Source organism: Nannobrachium achirus, assembly GCF_963921795.1.
Source record: "Nannobrachium achirus genome assembly, chromosome: 8".
Lineage (NCBI taxonomy): Eukaryota > Metazoa > Chordata > Actinopteri > Myctophiformes > Myctophidae > Nannobrachium > Nannobrachium achirus.
This window is the reverse complement of record NC_137817.1, coordinates 56,544,496-56,551,697: the sequence shown is the minus strand read 5'-3', so window position 1 is coordinate 56,551,697 and position 7,202 is coordinate 56,544,496.

The window sequence follows — 7,202 nt, the reverse complement described above, 5'->3', positions numbered from 1 at the left end:
TGGGGGGAGGGGAGAGGGGGGGTATCTATTATTATTGCTAAATTTACAATAGGCTTTTGTAGATTTTTGCATTTTCACATGTTATATTATACTGTTACTATTAAAATATTGAAATCACAATACATTTTCTTCTTACACTATATAAGATTACTAGTGTAGATTCATTCATTCATTATTTTAAGTGAGGCATTTTATTTAAAACAAATATTTTGAGCACTGAGGACACACACACACACACACACACACACACACACACACACACACACACACACACACACACACACACACACACACTATAGTCTAGTGTGTGTCTACACAAGTGTGTGAATTTCCACACTTGTCTCCATAGATTACAACACATTTCCAGCAACTCTGCAGGTGTCAGTCAGACAGGGACTTACAGTAAATCCCTCACTTCCTCAAACATGAGAAAGACACACGTGTTCATTATTATCACTTTTTGTGGGAGAGCCTTTTTAGGTTGGGCTGTAAAAAAAAGAGTAATTATAAATCTGCCTTCAAATTCAATGTGGATTTAATGAATATAAGAAATTATACCAGAAATGAATTGACAACACAATTCTTTTTTAAATGAAAACTGCACTATATACCTCTTCTACCCCTTATGTCATACAGCAGCAATTCGTTTTTTGTTTAAGTTTTTTTTATGTCCAATATATTTGTATTTAAGTTAACATAAGAACATATAAATGCATTTGAAATTAAATAAAATTGTTACTTTTCAGGAGTCCAATTCAAAAAGATCTAAAATATATTCCAGATTCCAATTCAAAAATAGCAAAAATAGCAGATCTACAAGCTCAAAACATGTCACACTGTGACGTGCTTTGAGCTTGTAGATCTGCTATTTTTGACTGTATGCATTGTGGCCCTCTGGAGCGAATGTGAAAATATAGTGGCCCTCTCCATCATCAAAGTTGCCCACCCCTGCCGTATGTGAACCCGGTTTCCTCCATGTACATGTACTGAATTCTTTTACCATTGAGCTAATAGAGCCTGCCTGCTTGTTGAATCTTGACAGGTCAATATTCTCAGATCCTGTGTCTAGGTGAGACATGACCTTTGACACAATCTAAATCTCAAAATACAACCACCTCAGTTGTATAAGTTATATTGTATTAACATATATACTTTACTGAATAAAATTACTTTTTATTCATAAAAAGTTACATAGTGCCACTTTAACAACATTATTATAACACATTCATTAAGGGCCCTATTTTCGTGCATGCTAAACCCTAAACTCCTAAACTTCTTTGCCTCTTTTACTATTTTGAAAAGACATTTTAAAATATTTCAAATAACCGATCTACATCGACACATTGTGAGCATGTAGATCAGCTAGCTATTTGAGCTATTTAAAAATGTTTTGGGTTGTTTAGGGGTTGTTTAGGGTTTAGCATGGATGAAAATAGGGCCCCTTGTCTCATTATTCATTAAATACGAATATGTGATAAAAGTTGTACAAATGATTTGGATACTTTCTTCCCCACAATGATCAGGTAAATATTGACCTTTAGTTAGATAAGATATAAGCCACCCCTCAGCATGCCTCACTCTGAGTTGGTGAAACCACTTTTAAAACAGGGCGTGATCCATTTACTGACACTGTATAAATAACAGTCAGAAGAACCAGTGCCACTGCCGTCCTGTCTGCAACCACATGCTGTTGTGTCTTTGGGGACTAAACTAAACAAGCCAGCCCACTTTACAGGTAAGATCTCTCTCTCACTGCTGGACATACAAAAAAAGGTTAATTCTAATGTAATTGAAAAGAGAAATATAGCTGACAAACAAAATGTAAGTGCATGTGAAAATGAGCCAAAAGACAAATTCAAATCAAGTAATAGTTTAAGGGCCTGAATAAAACCACATGTAATATAGGTTACAGTAAACCATTTTTTGCAGGTTTGAATACTTGCATTAATTCTTTGTACATATGTGTACACTCAACATGAAAACCTGCAAAAACACATGATGCGGTTTACAGGAATTCTCTCTCAAAACAAAATACATGAGATAACCATGACAATATGCCATGATGATGACCCAGTCATGGCATTTTCCCCATCTCTTTCCCTGGGTCTGCTGCTGGTCCTCTGTGGCCTGAGCGGCGTCCAGTGCTGCTTCGGTGGCGTCAGGGTCTTCAATCTGCATGCCAGCGGCCTGCGAGATGCCCTCGGGACTCAGCCTAGTCCCTACGTCAAGGTCCTTCTACCCGCCTATCCTTTCTACGGTGGCATGACCGAGGTCGTCCACAACAGCAACTATCCCAAATGGAGGGCCGACTTCAGTTTCGTGGCTGCGCAGGTCGGAGACGTGCTGAAACTGGAGGTGTGGGACAAGGACGTCAAGGACGACCACCTGGGAACCTGCGCCACAAACATAAGGGCTGGCACCAACTCTAACTCCTGTAGACTGGGCAGTAGAGCAGCACTGTATTACACATATAAGTGTTGAAAAATATAGAAACCCAGGATTGCAACACTCTAAAACTTGTTTAATGGGATGTACCAATAAAGAGGCTCTGCTCTATAGCCACTGTAAAGTGTCTTGAGAATCTGAGTACTGCAAGGGGCAACTGTTGACTTCAGTCAAGACACGTGCATGATGAATTCAAGGTCCAGAGCTGTTGTATCATTTTGGATACGTCAATCCATTTATTTAACATATTACCTCTATGGAGGACACACATTCTTAGGAGATACATCAAAGAGAGCATGTTGTAACAAACTCTTACCTTTGTCTCCTGCTGTGATTTAAAATAAAACGTTGAACCGTTTCATACACAAATATCGTGTCAAGATGATTAGAGTGTAATAATGACAGCATACTTTCTGTACAAAACATGACTATACTGTTGAAATGCATTTAAAACAAAAGAGGAAAGCATTACTTACATTACTGTAAAATAAAGGGTGACTGGTTGTCTAAGACTAGGACCCATCTCGCAGTAGAACCAAAATATCTAAACCTTGTAGTGAAGTAAATAGGCTACTAATATTCTACTAAGTACCGGTATTCAAAAGTACAAATTACAAAGTACATTCTCTTTTAAGACCAATACATACCAAAACATTTAAAGAATCAAACTATATAAATAGTACAAAAAGACATTACCTGGGCACTTCAAAAATGACTACCCAAATAAAAGATGGAGCACTCAACTGGTCTGCACGTTCAGGGTGACAGGGTGACTGATGTTTCGACGTTTAGTCTTCCTCAGAGTCAAATCTCCTACTTATATAAATAGTACATTTTCAGAAATAGTGAAACTAGCAGATCAAAAGCTCCCAACTCTTTGTGAATGTGTGTAAATTGTCTAAGATTGAAAAGGAGCATAAGTTGTTAATTCAAATATATTTTTGTATGATTGGGTCCTAGAACTGTAAAAGTAAAACATTTCAGTTTAATTAAATAGTGGACTGAAAGAAGAGTGCAGAGAAAAAAGAAAGAAGAAAAAGTACTTGAGTACACTACACAAGTAAGCATCCTTGGTTACTGTCCATCAATGCCAGTGTGGCTCAAAACAAAAGTACTGAAGTCCCGAGGTAGTTGGAGATTCTGGAGAGGCTGAGCGATGATTGAAGGAAGGCGCTTGGCAGACGACCTTCATCGCTGGCAGGGTCAAGGTCTCTCGGTGGCGAATGCGATGCAGGCAGGAGGTGGTCTCTGTGCCTGGAGAAGAAACACAGGTGTTAGTATCAATGTCCAGCCCTGTCTCCACTACAATAGATAAATATCTTGCTAATTAAAACCACATGAATAAAGCATACATAGAGTAAGTTATGCCTCGCCACAACTAAGACGGTTACATATTACGTATTCAAACGAAATAGTTATTCATTTTATAACTACAACTCAACGTTTAAGCTATTGTATACTTATTACATTATTATTTATTTTAATTTGATCAAGATGTGCAGATACAATATATAACAATAATACTTATGGCTATCACATAATGTTTTTTCTGGTGCCTGTATACGTCTGTAAGCTCTCTCAAAAAAATATCAAGGATAATAAAAAAATATCAAGGATAATATTACATTTTGGTGATTTACACATTGTTGGAATACACCATTTGAGTGCAATGTAACTATTAACTATGTTACTTTTAGTGAACCTACATATCGTCACTGTCAAGCAGAAACCTCGTATCTCCAAGTTTAAAATGTGTACATTTTTTCGCAAAGTAAAGCCCTGCTTCATCATACAAGGCCGTCGCACAAAAGTAGTGAAAACAGCAGATCTACAAGCACACAACGCCTCACGGTGCGAGGCGTTGTGTGCTTGTAGATCTGCTATTCTGTGGTGGAGGCTGGTGGTGGTAAATGTAGGCTACACACATATACCATATCACTGGTCAATCAGTTCACTTCAACAGACAACACAAAAACCGCTCCTATGTCTGGCTTTGTGTGGATGAATGAGTGTCCGTATTGAGTGTCCTGATGAGCACAAGGCAAGCTTTCTGGAAAAATAGAAATTCTGCATGCTCACAACGCGTCACGTTGGGAACTTGTAGATTGGCTAATTTTGATGAAGAGATTTAATGCAGAGGGGGGAAAAAAGAGATCTGGATCTGTAGTAAATGTGTACTTACCAGAAAGTGGTGTTTGGCTGTTGGTGGCCTTTCCCGTTGGCAGGCATTCTCCTTTGCAGGTTTTTAGTTTTGGCCTCCCGTGCTCGCCCAACGCCGTGCTTTGGCAGATGTATTGGAGGAAGCCTTGCATACTCCTGCAAGTGAGATGGGAATAAGCAAACTAAAGTTAAATAGTCACATAAATACAGTACAGAGAGAACAATGTAGTGCCTCAAAGAAATTCCAGGTAAAAACAATGAACCTAGCATCTATTTATACAACATGCTCTCATATCTAATAAAACATTCTTAAACATTTGTGGTCAACAAAAATGTATGTATTAAAATAACAAACCCATGAGAACAAGTGACAGAGATGTATGTAGCCTACATACCGGTACTTACTTCCACCACTCCATCATGGGTCCTCGCTCCTTCTTTACGACGGAAACCTTCTTCCTGGTGCTGACCTGCACTGGGGAAGGAGAAAAAGAGGATTCAGTTTGAATCGTCGGTCAAACACGGAAACCAACTCACCTGTGGCTGTTGGGATGCTTCTCCCGGTGAGCCATCCTTCACTGGCACCCTCCCCAGTATCACCCAGGGATTCTGGGGGTCGTCGACCACGGTGCATGTCCAGTGTTCTTGAGCGTCCTGTGTAAGGAAATGTAGATTTCTAAACTTGAGCTAATTTCCTTCAATAAATGAAACTGCAGGAAATTGAAGAATCACAGCAGTCATATTATTATTATACTCATTGATTAATTGATCCTGATTGATATTTTGATTTGTTGTTTGTTTAATAATAAAACTATTTTGTCAAAATTACACCATAGCTGAAATATATCACAAAGTATTGTGACCAACAAGTTTCAAATAATAAGTTGTGAATGAGAAATAATCTAATAAGTGGAAGATACTGTACCATCAAATATTGTACCTATTACGCCACTGCAATTACTTGAAAGACAGCTTTACCAGTTGCTCTGCAGATTTAAATTATAATTACAAAACATACCCAATTAAGGCCTATATTATACTTTGGCTATTCAAAAATAGCTGATCTACAAGCTCACATTACCTTGCATTGTGATGTTGTGAGCTTGATTACAGGACTTTTACTTGTAATAAGTATACTTGTACCTCCACATTATGGTATTACTACTTTTACTCCAGTAAAGAATCAGAGTACTTCTTCCACTACTGCACTACAGAAATTATAATCCATGTGCATTAGCTATACATGTACTGTACAGGACCCTCTGGGTCGTACAGGTGCAAATGTACCCCTATGGGTGGAGTTCAATTAAGATTCAGGGTTTGAATTTGTAGTCTGGCAAGTTCACTGAACTTGGTTTATTTACTGCCATCACCACAACTATATACAACAATAATTACTATAAATAATGACATTAATAAACAATAATACAATGAAAACAATATTAATCACTGGTAATAAGACAATAAAGAATGCATAATACAATACAACAATCAAATGTAATTATATACAGTATATACAAGTGTTTCAGTCAATTATTTGCTAATTACGCCTGCTACTGCGGCTGGTCAGCCATTTCCACAGTGATCCATAAAACCTCTGACCTGGTTGTGAGCGGAGCCAGGCCTGGGGCTGTAGATTGGCTATCTGTCCTGTCCTGTTCCTGGGGGGTTTGGACAGTGCTGGTGTGTCGTCCAGGTGAAGAGGTGACTTCATTCTGTCCTGGCTCACCTCCCAGATGTTCCTCATCCACTTCTGTTTTTCTTTCACACTGGACGCTTTAAGTAGAGTCTTGTGAAAGGGTGGAGTCCTTCCTGATCCTGCCCACAGAATGAACGTACCGGGGTCCCCTTCATTGTGTTCAGTCACCCATAAGTCACCAGTCAGTACTTTATTGCTGTACTGGTATCTGGTTCTGTCAGTGGAGTCTTTGATCTCCTTACAGAAGATCAGTGACCTCTCAAAGAGGAACAGGTGGTGGTAGTGACTATTCTGCTTGAGAGACTTGCGGACGTTATGGAGGACAGAGTTGGGGTTCCACACCTGAAAACGGCCATGAAGCATCAAGTCCCCCTGGACATCCACATCATCACAACCCTTCAGCAAGGCGATGGTCATGGCATCATTTGCTTTCTTGAGGAAGCGCAACATCACCTCCAGGCCAGCCTTAATGTCTCCTCCCTCTCCCTCATCACAGCAACACAGTAGGTCCTTTAGGAGGAGCTGGTACTTGGTGAGCCTCTGTACTGGCTTGATGAGGAAGGTGTCAATAGAACTGGCCCGGTCCAGACCATGTTTCTGCTGGATGTGGTCAAAGTAGTTTCCAGCATGTTCCCGAATAAGTTGACTGGAGTGAGGTTTGTTCATGAAGTAACTCACATACATGTTGAACTTGTCAGCCCAGGTCACAAAGCACTGTCCCACATCATCCGGTAGCTGACAGTTGACCAACTCCTCCATGAAAATGTTGCTGTGGAAGTAACAGATATCCTGGATGTTGCCAAAGACAACCTGTTCCTTGTTGAGGATGCCAACAGGTATGTCCTCCAGCACTCCACTGGTCATCTCCCACAAGTATGTATCCACGCACGCCTGCAGG